At 36.6% G+C, this 15,312-nt stretch overlaps 1 protein-coding gene and 1 long non-coding RNA gene across 13 annotated transcripts in view; one reads left to right on the top strand and one right to left on the bottom strand.

Annotated features, from left to right (window-relative positions):
- Positions 1–7,042, top strand: part of LOC309610649 — a 64,558-nt gene extending 57,516 nt beyond the window's left edge. Inside the window, exon 2 of the long non-coding RNA XR_014234103.1 lies at positions 317–7,042. This is a non-coding gene — a long non-coding RNA (uncharacterized lncRNA). The remainder of the gene's footprint in view (positions 1–316) is intronic.
- Positions 1–15,312, bottom strand: part of TCF4 (transcription factor 4) — a 354,962-nt gene that overhangs the window by 326,456 nt on the left and 13,194 nt on the right. The window lies entirely within an intron of this gene.

The following is a 15,312-nucleotide window of genomic DNA, read 5'->3' as shown; positions in this document are numbered from 1 at the left end:
GTAGGGCCTCCTTGGTGGTGCAGTGGTTGAGAATCTGCCTGTCAACGCAGGGGACGCGGGTTCGAGCCCTGGTCTGGGAAGATCCCACATGCCACGGAGCGACTGGGCCCGTGAGCCACAACGACTGAGCCTGCGCGTCTGGAGCCTGTGCTCTGCAGCAAGAGAGGCTGCGATAGTGAGAGGCCCATGCACCGCGATGAGGAGTGGCCCCTGCTTGCCGCAACTAAGGAAAGCCCTTGCACAGAAACGAAGACCCAACACAGCCATAAATAAATAAATAATAATTTAAAAAAAAAAAAAAAAAAAAAACTGGAAGGTAATCAAGTAAAGATAATTTAAAATAGACCTCTATAGTTATATGTCTATATCAACAAAATAATCCAGAATTATTTATTCCCATACTAAACCTAAGTATTTCTCAAAGAGAAAATTAACATTAGAGTCACCCGTTCTTAGGTTACAAAATGTGTATGGATAAGCCTGAAATTGAAGGATGTCCTTTTTTCTTTCTTAATAAATGATCTTAGGCCAACCAAAACAAGAATTAAATATTCATGCATTAAAAACCAGATTGTTATTGTTGTTACTGTTTTTAAGCAAAGTTTCCATCGAAAGAGATAAAGCCAAGGGATTTCTCTTTGGAAGGTCATGACCAGGCTTTATCTCATTATTCGTTAAAGTAACTTAAACGGATTCTAGTCTATTCCTATTCCCAGACTATGAGAATTGGTTGCCCACCTGACTCTTAATGGTAGGTAGAAACAGATAGGGCTAAAGAAGAAGCATAATGTTTTGAGAAAGATGGCAGCAAATTCATTGAATAGAGATTTCTGGATAAGTAAAAAGTATGTGTCATATATATTTCCCCCTTAAAAAAATTAGCATCATCAAAGCAACTACACCACATGCCAAACACCAGGCATTCAACGATGAGCCCGGCAACATCAAAGCCAAAGAGAATGAGTTCCCCAAAGCAAAAGAAAAAAGTAATTGTTAGTTAGACTTCCGCTTGTGGCCATCAGAAATGTTACCTTAATTTGGCCTTAATGACCTATAATCACTTTTAGCATATGGCTTTTAAGACTGCTATTATTCAGCTTGATCTATGGATATAATGAAGCAGAGCACAACTGTGGGTATAATTAAAATAAGTTCCTGTAAAAGTGGAATATGTAGTACGTTGCTAATGTGTAAATGACTAAATAACTTAATTAGGTGAAATGAAGTGCACTTATAACCACAGATACTTAAACCGAATCACGATAATGTTGTGTATATGAATATATTTTTTAAAAAATGTTTATTAACCAAACAGTAGGGCAAAGAAATACAAAAGGAATGGGACCTATAAAATTAACACTGGCTAACATTGGCTCCTAAACATAAACTGATAAAACAAAACCAAAATTATTTCTAGATATCAAAAATAAAAATAGTCACAGGATTTTGTTTCTCTTAAAAAAAAAAAGAGCTGATTTGGGTAGCAATTAAATATAAGAATGACCTAGTACCTTGATTTTGGCTCCAAAGTTTTATTTTGGATACATATTCTCTTTTATTTTGATAACTGAAGGATTTGGGGGGACAGAGAGGGATGAAGGCTAAAATCTTCATACATAGCCTGAGTTAAAGTTATGCTAGAGGGTGGTTTCATAAAAAAAATAATAATAATAAATAAATAAACCTGTTGTTGTTCTGGGTTTTGCCATTCCATAAGTGCGAATAAACATGACACATGATTATGTGGAAGCACCTTTCTGGTTGTACCAGGAAAAAACATGGATGTTCAAATTCACCCAAAAAGGCTGCTCCCTGAAGCAAGATAAAGCAGCAGACAAGCACAGAGGGAAAAGAGTGTGAAGTGCACATGTGGGGCCTTGATTCAAAACACAGCTGCTGGATCTAATTTTAGGCCAACTGGCCTTGTCAGTGTCTCTTAACAAGGAAAATTTCCCCACTGAATATTAGAAGCTGTAAAAAGGAAAAAAAAAAGTACATAATAATATTCATTAGTTAACTTATCTCCATCTTTGCCACTGTTTTATACAGAAAATATGTACTGCAACCTATCACTGAGAGAAGCTGAGCCAGGGCCAGGAAGGGTATTTCAGGTAAGGAAGTTTTATTCCAAAGAAACCACCCATGAAGATCCGGAAATACATGGGCCCACATAGACACTGATGCAGCCAATAACGCAAGACTATTCGTGCGTTCGATAAAGGAATTCAAGTACTTGTGAGCGCTCCATCTCTGAACGTCCATAAACGAAATCATGGATGTTTCACAATTGCTAACATTTATTGAGCTCTTATTGTGTGTAAGCCCAGGGCTTGGGGTTGTACTTGGACGGGTTCATTCGACCCTCACAACTCTATGGGGTGGGTTCTATGAGTAGTACCATCTTCCAGATGAGGAAATTCTACGGAAAGTGATATCATCTCTTCAGCACTTAGGTGACTGAGGTGTGTGGATATTTACCAGTAAGAAGTCTTGTCTGATTCTGCTTACCCATCTCTTCAAGGGAATTATAAAAGTTTCAGCACAATCTCATATACTCCCAGATCCTTCAGGAAATGAAGTAAAAAACTTGAAGCTTATTGAGAGCATTTGCTGCCACCATCAAGCAGGGCAATGAAGCATTTGTCTATTAAGGTATGTTACCTCCCTATATTCTTCCAGAGGGAAGCACATAGAAATGTTCATAATGTTCTAACATGATCTCTAGATCCTTAGTCTCAAAATTGTATGCAAAGTATTGATTTTCCTACGGAAAAGTGTCCTATCTTTTACCAGGTTCCCAAAGCATTCTGTAGCTCCAAAAATGTTCAGATTCCCTCACCTTCACTCCCTGACCGGGGCCAAACCTTGAGCATCACATGCCCCACGTGCTCTCAATACTCCATTTCTAGTTTCAGAGAACTACCTGTGATGTGCAAAGTTCACAAAGGCACAGACCTTCTGTCTAGAGATTCCCCACTCATCCTTCAAGGCCCAACAGGCATGTCAGTCTTGATGAAGATCCTTTGGCATTCATCTCTACTCCAGCAATTCTGATTTCCTAGTGGTCCCTATACATACACGCTTCTAAAGGAGAATTTATCATACAGTCAGATAATATTTTGTGTAGATGCTTATCTCTCTCAATGTGAGCTCCTTGAAATCAAGAACTATGTTATTTATCACCATTTTTACTACCTCAAGCATTCAACACAGTCCCTCACATATAGTGAGGCGTCAATAAGTTTGCTAAATTAATCAATAAATGAATATATAAACAAAATAGTATAAAAATTACCAGTTACTGACTCTGTATCTAAGAAAGTACCGTATGACACAAAATTCACAAACAGTCTTTGCCCATAATGATTTTCAAACCTAATACTTATTTACTGATCAATTTACATCCATCCTAGTTCCACAAAGAACCTGATCTACTCCTTACAAAATTCTCTCAAACGATGATTTTTTGACAACTTTCTTCTTTTTTAGCTTGTGCTTTAATTTTTAAATAGTTTGTTCTGTTTATAAAAGTAATACATGCTCACTATTATGATATCATTATTTATATCCAATACATAAAAATCTAAAGAAAACATATATCGCTCATACAAGAAAATATGTGACTGTCCCACTTTTCAAATGGACAAATTTACTCTGAGATTTAAAGTGAGTTGTCCAAGATCACAGAGCTAATAATGGAGAAGGCTGGGAGTAGAAGTCCATCCTATCTTACATGTAGGTCTAAAATACATCTCTCTAGACAAGTGTCTGCAGGCCATGTCCTCCCCCACCAATATCCAGTTGCTTTTTATAAATAAAGTTTTACTGGAAGGTAGTCATGCTCTTTGGTTTCCTTGTTACATACAGCTCCTTTCATGTTACAACTGCAGAATTTAGCACTTGCAGCAAAGAGTATATGGCACACAAAGCTGATATTTATTAGCTAGTCCCTTACAGAACAAATTTGCTGACCCTTGCTCTAGTCTATGTCATTCTAGTTTCAGAAACATGTGTTTATTCTCTAGGTCTAAAGAATGATTTCTTCCTTTAAGGAAAATTGCTTTTTTAGATGTTACACATGTAAGAGGTAAAATCCACAACATAAGGGACTGAATACTCTATGGACTGAATACAAGCTTTCATTTAAATTTTAGCTTTAAAAAAATCAAAACGGCAAAATGTGTATTCGAACCAAAATGCCCTGCCAAAAACCAAAATATTTATTAAAGGAGGCAAGAGCCACAGTGGCAGTGGGAAAGCTCTGAACAGAAAAGTTAGTTCACCAGCACTTGTATAGCCCTCCCCCATGTCCCCTTCTTTGGTCTGGCCAAGGACACCCTACTTGGCCCAAAGAATCCAACTCACCCAGTGATGCTTCCCAAATTTCAGTTCCACCTTCTTGGTCTTTGCCTTAACTAAGTACTAACTGAACATTTATGTAGTATATACTTTTCTTTATAAAGAATTAACTTAAAAATAAACTCAGCCTTCTCCTAAGAATAATATCTATAAAACCCAGGCCTAGTTGTGCTAGTTACATTTTTTTTCTAAAACATATCCAATCTTAGATACATAGCAATGAATAGCCAGCCAACCAGACAGAAGACAGACAGACACAACTATTGAAACTAAAAGATTCTATGTTTTCTTCTTCTCCAGATAGTAAAAAAATACTCATCGATAATTCAATATTCGACTATGTCACTTCTCAGAGAACTCATTTAATTGTTCTTTAACTTTTATCATCTGTACACTCAAGAACCTCAGAGGGATACTGTGGGGAATAAAAGAGTTAGTGAATAAAAAGCTTGATCCACAATGAAATGTCGAAAATAGCATGCCCCCTCCAGAACCTGATGTACATATTATGTGAGGTGATATGTGTGTACGAACTTTGTGACCTCTACTCACTATAGTAATTTGTTAGAAGTTTGCCAAGAGAAGAAACAAGGCAGAAGATACAGAATGAGCTCTCCTCTTATAGTTCAGCGCCTAGACTAAACCAAGGGTTTCCCTCTCACTACCTCTATGGCCTTGGACAATGCTCAAGGGATTCTCTGAGTCACACTTTCTTCTTCAGTGATTTGGTTTCAGGGCTTTACAAAAGATAGTGACATAAGAGTGCCTGACATATGGTACTCAGTGAGCGTGAATTTTCCCATCCCTAAACTGGACTGATATTTTATCTACATGCAAAATATGTGTGAAAATGAAAAAAATTATTATGGTCATCAGAAATTTATGTGACTTTGAAAATCTGATAAATGCACACAAAAGGAAAGTTTAGTGGTTTCCAATGACAACACTATGAATAAACTTAAAATGAGCATGATCGCATAAAACTATCATTCCTGTTAATCAGCAGATTCAAATTTTAAAATATATATATGATTATTGAATAATTTATTAATTAAATCTAGTATTTATTGAATCAATAGAAATTTTAACTTAGTTTAGCAGATCAAAGAAAGCCTCTCTGAGAAAATGGCATTTCAGATGAAGTCTGAATGGAGTTAGCCAGGCAAAGAATGAGGGGAGAGGTGCTCCAGAGCATGTGCAAAGGCCCTGGATCAAGGAAAAGCTTGGCAAACTCCAACACCTAAAAGAAAACCAATGTAGCTTAAATACTGTAACCAATAGGAGACAGGATCCAAATGAGGTTGGACAGATACCTCTAGGATATGTTAAAGAGTATGGAAGTTATTCTATAACACAGAAAGTGTTTATAACAGTGTAACATACTGAAGATGGGAGATGAAATGCTCTGTTTGACATTTTCTAAAAACTCACCCTGGCTGCTTTGGAATATGGATTCAACAAGGAAGAAGTGGAAGTGTAGGAGGCTCCTAGAATATACCAGACAATAAATGATGGTCTTTTGGTCCTTCATTTCAACTGGTAAAAGTGGAGGTGGAGAGCAGAACTCCATGATGATTAGATGGGGAGAAAGTAAGAGAAAGAAAGAGGCTAAGATGTCCTGATCTCAGTTAATCAACTAGGTGCATGGTAGTGCCATTCCTAAGATGCAGAGGTAGGACAGGTGTATATTAAGGGGAAAGGGGGAAATCAAATAAAATAAACAGCTGGCTCTACAAACTGACACTGAAAAACACAAACGATACTGGAGCAATATATATGAGAGCTGATATCTTAGAAACAAAGATGACTTAGGGAGAAAGTATACATGGGAATAAAAGTAAACGTACATTGACTGACTACTATATATTGGACATGGGTCAAGTGCATGGCAAGTATTACCGTATTGAATTTTCCCAACACCCTATTTCTACCCACTCTACAATATGGAAACAAGGTCACACTGCTAATAACTAGACGATAACCAACCCAATCTGATTCCAGATTGAGGCACTGTGCCACACTGCCTCTCAGCAGAAAAGGAAATGAAGGCCCAGGTAAGATTCCTGAGGGACTCAATTTACAGTTCATGCAGAAGAAGAGCAGCCAGCAAAACAGAGGCAGAAAACCGACCAAACGAAAAAAAACATGAGAATGTGGTATAGAGAAGCCAGATACATTGAATTTCCAACAAAAATAAACGAATATTTTCTCAAAAGTTGCTAAGAGGTTTAATGAAATAATATTGCTAAATTCCTAAGTACCAAGATGAAAAAGGAAAGCCATGGGAAAAGACAGCTGTCTAGAAAGGAATGGCAATTGGATGGACAGCAGACTTCTAATGAGCCACAATGGAATTCAGAAGACAGTAGAATAAAATCATCAGAGTAATGAGAAAAAAAATCGATGTCAACCTGGAATTTTGTGCCCTGAAAAATTATCTTTCAATAACAAGAATAAGGACATTTTGGATTAAAAAATACAAGAGTTGAGCTCCAACATTCCTATACCAAAAAACTTCTAAAGGATATACTTCACCAAATACGAAAATGATCCCATAAAAGTCAAAGAAGCCAGAAAGTATTGAGCAAAAAATATTAGTAAACCAGTAAATCTAACCACTGTCTATAATGTTTAAATAATAATATCTAATTTGTAGAAAATATTTTAAAGCTCCAAACAACAATACTCTTGTAGGTAGGGCAGTGATGTAAGGAACAGGATTCTATGGTGCTAAAATTGTTTCAAAGGGGAGTTAAGACTATAGACAAACTTCAGACTTTGTCAGATAACTATACATAGTAAAATCTAAAGGTAATCACTAAAAGAACAGAAATAAATTCCAAATAAATTCCATACAATGGGAGGGTAAAGTAAAAAACAAACAAAACCTTAACTAATTACTTTAAAAGGAATAAGAGGGAAAAAAAGTGTATAAGAAGCAATACAAATAGAAATTTAAAATTTAGATGACATTAATCACAGAGCTACTATGTCACACAATTCCAAGAGCCATATTCACAGTGTAGTCTATGTAAATGGCCTAACCCCAAGTACAAAAAAATGTAAATGGACTTAAATAATTTGATAACTGATTAGATTAAATTAAAATCCAGCTGTAGCTGGCAGACTTAAAACAAACCAACTTGGACGGGTTGAAAATAAAAAGTTAAAAAGTAGATACACTAGACAAATATTAGACAAAAAGAAAGTGAGATAACTATACTAGCAATAGACCAAATAGAATTTAAGACAAAACAGTAGAAAGAGAATGACCACATATAAAGTGAATAAAGAGTTTAACTAACCATGAAGACCTAGTCATTCTAAACTTGAATACAAACAATTTCAATATGTATAAAGCCAAAACAGAAACACAGGGAGAAATCTGCAAAGTCACCATGATAGAGGATTATTTCAATCCACTTCTCTCAATGACAAAATGTCAGGCAGACAAAAAAAACTCTGGTAAAGGTATAGATGATTTTAAGGCACAATTAACAAGCTTAAATTTCTGGACACATACATCCTTCAACTCAATAATAAAAGAATACACAATTTTCCCAAGCACACAATGGAACATTTATGAAAACTGATTAATTAAAACTGACAATAAAGCAAGTCTCACAAGAACCAAAGAACTGTTGTCACATAGAACAGTTCTCTGACAACAATTAAATTACATTCAAAGTCAATAATAAAAAGATAAATAACACATTCATTTGTAAAATTTTCAAGGCATCAATAAATATTGCAAGGGTCAAAGAAGAAAATCATATTGGAAAATTTTAAATACTTACAAATAAAATATAATGAACATGTTACATATTAAAACTGCTGAATACAGTGACAGCAGTACTTAAAGGGCATTTTATAGCCTTAAGTTTTTACATTAACAAAATAAATAACAACTTAACGAGCTAAGTGGTCAACTTAAGAAGTTAGAAAAAAATCAGAATAAACCCAAAACAAATAGAAAGCTGGCAATAATAAAGATTAAAAATTAATGAAGTAGGAAAACACACACACACACAAAAATAATCCACAAAGTCAAAAGTTGATTCTTTTTGTAAAGACTAATACATGAGAAAAACATCTAGTGATCTTGATCAAGGAAAACACAAATAAAACCAGGAATGAAAAATGAAACTTAATTATAGAATCAGCAGAGATTAGAAAGCTAACAAGAGAAGACCATGAACAACTTTATGGTAATCAGTTCAGAATTTTATATGAAACATGAAATATTATGTCTATCATATATGTAATTTTGTTCATATATGTAATTTTAAAACGAACTAAAACTAAAAAAGAAAGTAAAATTCTCATTCTCAATATTTTAATATTTAAAAATTGTATCAGTGCTTTAAAATCACCTCACTCGAGGCTCAGATTGTTACACAGACAAGTTTTACCTAATTTCAAGGAACAGATTATTTGAGATTTATACACATTCTTGTGATGAGTGATGAGAGATGATAGAGTGGAAATACTCTTCTATTCATTTTACAAGTCAGTATAACCTTGGAGCCAAAACCAGATAAGGATGGTAAGAGAAGAAATATTATGTATCAATCTTAGTTAGAAACATAGATGCAAGATACTAAAGAAAATATTAGAAAACTGAGTCCAGGATATTATTTTTAAAAAAGTAATAAAAATACATCAATCACATTAATCAATCCCAAAAATCCAAGGGGAGTTTACCATAGGGAAAAATATAAATGTCACTCACAACATTAACAGATTAAAGATATTTTTTAAATCATAATTTAAATATATGTAGAGGGGACTTCCCTGGTGGTACAGTGGTTAAGAATCCGCCTGCCAATACAGGGGACACGGGTTCGAGCCCTGGTCCGGGAAGATCCCACATGCTGCGGAGCAACTAAACCCGTGCACCACAACTACCGAGCCTGCGCTCTAGAGCCCACAAGCCACAACTACTGAGCCCGCGCGCCTAGAGCTCGTGCTCTGCAACAAGAGAAGCCACCACAATGAGAAGCTCGCGCACCGCAATGAAGAGTAGGCCCCGCTCGCCGCAACTAGAGAAAGCCCACGCGCAGCAACGAAGACCCAATGCAGCCAAAAATAAATTAATTAATTAATTAATTTTTAAGTTTAAAAACAATACTTTAAAAAAATCATTAAAAAAATAAATATATGTAGAAAAAACTGATAAAACTCAATACCACTCACAGTAAAACTCTTAGCAAGATATGTGTAGAAGGAAACTTCCTTAATGAAATAACTACCATCATCAATGGTGAAAATCAGGGAAAAGACAAGGATACCCAGTATTGCTGTTTCGATTTAAGAATGTCTTGAGGTCCTAGGTAGCACAGGGTAAGACAAGAAAGGAAAAAAAAAACATATATCTGTTTGAAAGGAAAAACAACACAACTGTCATTATTCACACATGATATGACTACCTATAAGAAAAACTCTAATGAAAGCACAAAGACAATTTAAAATTAATATGAGAATTTAGCAACATGGCTGAATATGAAATCAATGTACAAAAATCAATTACATTTATATATATATCAGGAACAAACAATTTGACTATTTAAGTTAAAAGAAAATACCATTATCAATAGTAACAAAAATAAGGTACCTAAGAAAAAATCATCAAAAGATATACACAACATCATGAAAAAAATTATAAAACTTTGAGATATCAAAGAAGACCTAAAGAATTGGAGAGATACGTGAGTGGAGATAATCATTATTAAAGATATATTAATTTTTTCCCAAATTGATCATCAGATCCCATGCAACTTCCATAAAATCCCTAAAAGGCTTATGAAAGACCTTGGCAAACTTATTTTTAAATTTCTGTGGAAAAACATAGCTAAAAGTAAAATGTACATATGGGATGAGAAGAAGAGGAAGTATCTCACCTACCATATACCAAAATGTGGTATGAAACTTACTACAATATGGCACTGAGGCATGGGTAGAAAAACTGACCAACAGATCAGAAAAAAGGGACTCAGAATGAGACCCTTACAAATACAGAAACTTACTGTGTTGCAGAAATAGCACTGTGGATGCCTACGGAAAGGATGGACTTTTCAATAAATGATTCTAGAACAAATGTATATCAAGATATTTAAGAAAAAGTGGAATTGAACCCCTACTTCCCACTCTACAAAATCAATCCCAACTGTATTAAAAACTTAAATGTGGATGTCAAAACTACAAAACGCTTTCCAGAAGAAACATATAAGAGAGTATCTTTATCATCTTGAGGTAGAGATGGATATTCCAACCATGACACGAAACATGGAAAGGTAAAGGGAAAAAAAATGACTACATTAAATTTAAGGCCTTGTGTTCACCAAAAGATACCACAGGGAGGGTAAAACGACAGGTCATAAAAAAAGGGAAAGTATTTGCAGCATGCGTGACTGAGAAAATTATTATCCACATATATATCAAGAACATCCACAAAGCAGTAAAAAAATAAAAATTTAAAAAGAAAACAGACTCAATAGAAAACTGAGGAGGGGAGATTCCATAGAACAAACATGAATGATAAATAAATACATAGAAAGATGTTTAACCTCATCAATTATCAGTGAAATGCAAGTTAAGACTACAGTGAGATACATTTTATATTGTACACCCACTAGATTGATACAATTAAGAAATCTGAGAACACCAAAGGTGGACAACAGTATGTATCCATAGTAACCTTTTATGCTGTGGGTAGGATGTAAATTGTTAACAACTTTGGAAAACAATTCGGCACTATCTTTTCATTTGGAACATTTGCAAGACTCTACAACCCAGAAATTTGACTCTTAGACATCTACAGGAATCAAAAGAGATGATCAGGAGTGCGTCAAGAGATGCTAGGAAAGTGTGTAGTCTCAAAAAAAGGGAATCAATCCAAAGGTTCATTAACTAGAAAATACATAAATAAATTGAGGCATATTCACCAGCAGTAAAAATGAACTAATGCCACACACAGCAACATGGAGAAATCTGAAACACACAATGCCAAGTGTAAAAAGCAAGTAGCACGATACAACATAGGAATGGTACCATGTTTATAATCCTCCATCAAGTGGAAAAAAAAAAAAAAAAAGAAAAAGAAAGAAAAAAGAGAATATTTACCTCTGGCAAGAAAGACGGGGGAATGCGGATAAGGAAGAAACCCAGATGGTTCTGATGATGCTGTAGTTTTGACAGTGAGTGGTGGGTCCCCGGGTCTTCACTCCATCATTTAGCTTCATAATTCATATATGCTACATGTATTATTTTGTAGGTATCAAACATCACAAGATAAAATATGTTTTGGAATATTTGGTTGGGGTGAGACTTATAAAAAGCATACGGAAGGAAGGGATACAGAAGCCACCAGAGTAGCCAACAGTCAACAAAACTCTTGTTATAAAGGAGCCCAAGAAAGAGGACCAGTCAGTAGGGAGTGTGAATGAGAGGGAGAGTATGTGTTTGGTTTGTTACGCTTTTGCTTTGTTTCTATTATGAAATATTTCGAGCACTGAGGTGTCAACCATAACATTCTACCGTTTGTTTTCTTTCCAAAAAAATAAAGCACCGCAGATAACTGTGGAAGCACCCTGCGTGCCCTCCACACCCCAAAAGGACGGTTAACTGCATTTCGTTTGATTTTTTTAACGGAGAGTTACCAGTGCGTGCCTGGATGCTGAAGGAGTTCTCCAGGAGGCAGGAACAACGCGTGGATGCCGTCCACTTGCATCAGCATCACCTACTAACTCACCAGCACAAGGCACATGTGTTAAGGGGTTTTCAGCTCAGCAGAGACGGTTCTGGGCCTCGCTCCTTTCAGCACCCTTCTGATGAAGCACATGCAGAGCTCTTGGGTCACGGGGCCTAGAATCACTAACTGTTGTGGCTATCAGGATCCAGCCCATACCCATGGCATTCCCCCAACGCTCTCACTAGCTGGCCGAAGCAAAGATGGCAAGGAAGAGAGAAGGAGGGAAAACACCTCTTTTTTTCTTCAACTTGAACAGTAAGTATACCACAAGAATGGTGACAGTTTTCCTAACTAAAACGGACTAACAAACATAGTGGGTTGAGAGGGAACTCCCAAGAGTAAACCGTAAGATTCGTGAGAAAATGGAGGGAGCGGGGCAGAGAAGGAGCTAGATGGTCAGAGTGAAAGGCGGAGCAGGGCTATTCACTGGGAGGTGTCAAAGCGAAAAGCTTTACTTTGTGGCTAATCAAAAGTTACCAGATAACTTTCCCCCATGGCCACCTCAGACAAAACAGAATCAGGTAAACAGCGTTTCCATCTCAGACGGAGTATCGTACAAATCCTACCACCTTCCTAAAGTTCACCGAAGACGCTCAGCAACAGCGTGGGGATGTGCTGATACCTGATCCCAGGTGCGTGATGGACTCAATTCCACAGGTTGAACTGAACCATCAGAATGTTTACCGGTAATTAGAACATAAGCTAGAGGAAGCCTAAATAGTGTATAATTACTGAAGACCATTAAATAAGAAAGCAAGAGTCCCTTTTGCCTCTTTCTCCCACTCCCACCTCTGCACCCTCTCACAACAGAATTGCAAAATCAATCTTCCACTTTTCTCAGAAAATAAAAAGCACTTCTGTGGCATCTGGGTGCAAAACAGGCAGTCGACAGCACACAGTAGCTGAACGAGGTCTCACGGTTACTGTTAGAAGATATAAAGTATAGTCAATTTTCAAGTATTCAAGTTATAGAAAGTTTCTCTCTCTCTCTCTCTCTCTCACACACACACACACACACACACACACACACACACACACACACACATACAAATGCCACTGTGAAAGCTCCCCCAGCAACCCCATCTCTCAGCTGGGTTTCTGCAAACATCTCACCGCTGGTTCGGGCCACCCACCCTGACTACACTTGAGCTGCGTTTTCCAGGCTGCAGTCAGAGTGTTCCCAGGCACAAATCTGGTGGGAGGAAACTGCACACTCTCCCTGCCTCGCAGCCTGGCATGATCTGGCCCCTACCTTCCCTCTCCCCAGCCTCAGCTCCAACCAAGCTCTAGCCCCTCCCCAAACACCATGCCCTGCTGACCCCCAGCCCACTTCCCTCCTCCTCCCCCTCAGACCTCAGTCAGGTGTGCCAGCTTCAGGGAAGGTTCTCCTGACTGTGTGGTCAGATACCCCATTGCAAACTCATCTAACGCCTCACACCTCTCAACGTAGAGGCTGACATTTCTCTGGTTGGTTATTCAGTGAATGTCTGTCTCCTACATTTAGCCGATGCAGAACCGTGTCTGTTTTGTTCATCATTTTATTTCTAGCACCCAGCATACTACCTGACACGTGGTGGATGCTCAATACAAAATTCTGAAAGTAAATGAATACCTTCCCGCATATGAATTTTTAAATAAATGTTAAAAATGTTCAAGTGTGGGAACAACAACAAAAAGAAATACCTAGTGCCCTTAAGTAAATGGGCACTATCTACAAATCTGATATTTTAATTTCTGATCCAAAAAAAAAAAAAAAACCCAACAAAAACATATGGGGCATAATTGTCATTGCCTCCCAAAACGTCTTTGGTACCAAATTTGAGAGTACATTCATAACAATACTCTTCAAGGTCCAAATTCATAATCATTCAAGTCCATTCTCCCTCCTTTATACTCATGTAGAAGTACACACACAGGATTTCAATGTTTCAGCTAAAACTGTAAAGTCTATAGTTATATTTAAAAAGCATCTTTGGAAGACGTCTACTTCCACACTTTGACATCACTTATTCGAAAAGCACTGTCTTACTGAATCAATGTAGAGCCTGTACCCAATGACAGCAGTACCCTATGCCAACTGCAGTGCTGGCCTTGAAATTTTTTCTTCTTTATATCACCATAATACCTAGCACTGCAATTTGAATCTTGACTCTCAAAAAACATTTACTAAATGAATGAATGAATGAATGAACGAGTACATGAAAGTTAATAATTCTTAATAATTCTCTTGTTATTCCGGTGAAACATATTCACAATGAAAAAAAAACACCACTACGTACATTCATCCCTTTCACTTTTCTGAAGCTTTCAACATTCTTTAAACAATCAAGCCTTCATCAACAATAACGAATTTTTTAAGTAAAACTAATTTGCTTCAAGTAATTATGGAGTATTTCTCACCTTATCCAATTCTACCAAAATTACTAGGGATTAAAGTGGGACACTACAAAATGTACACCCATGTAAAAAAGAAATAGTTCCACATGGGCTGAAAAGATAAACTGAAGAATAATAAGAGGTTAACAAAATCAGGGGGAAATTAGATATCAAAAGAAAATCAACCTTGCAGCTAAAAGAAACTAAATGAAGAATCACAGTGCCAACAACAGAACAGAAAAGCATTCCATGGTTTGGGATACCAGTTAGACAATGAAGTTCTAGAAGGCACCCAACAAATAATGATTATTTGAACAAGGATTGAAATTGACATTGTTCGGTCTTCCTTTTCAAAATTGCAAAACTGGGTTATATATGAAATTGTAGATTAAATCTTGAAACATGATTACCACCTGATGACCAAAATGTTTTCTCTCTGAGTTTAAAGGTGAAGGGGTTGCAAAATATTCCCAATATGAATCCCTTATGTTTGAAAGTGAAGAAAAAGTTTGGGGAAGACACAGGTTCGAAACTGACATTTTTTTTAAAAAATGGGTAAAGTGGTCTAGAATATTCTCTTTGTCATAAAACTCTTGTTTCTATTCTGCAGCAAACATTCATTAATAAATTCTTCCTACGCCAATTCCAACTAGAACTTGAATTGTTGGCTTCAACTGGAAACTGGAATCACTGTAACAGTAGGAGGTCACAGAGGGAAAGACACTGTAATATGAACTAACCAATACTCAAGGAAAGGGTGGTATTTACGTATTTTTCCTCTGCGTGATGTCAGTATGACACATTTTATTCACTTTGCCAATATGAAA

This window comes from Balaenoptera borealis (genome assembly GCF_965194805.1).
Source record: "Balaenoptera borealis genome assembly, chromosome: 14".
NCBI classification, from domain to species: Eukaryota; Metazoa; Chordata; class Mammalia; order Artiodactyla; family Balaenopteridae; genus Balaenoptera; species Balaenoptera borealis.
This window is presented reverse-complemented; position numbering and strand designations above follow the sequence as displayed.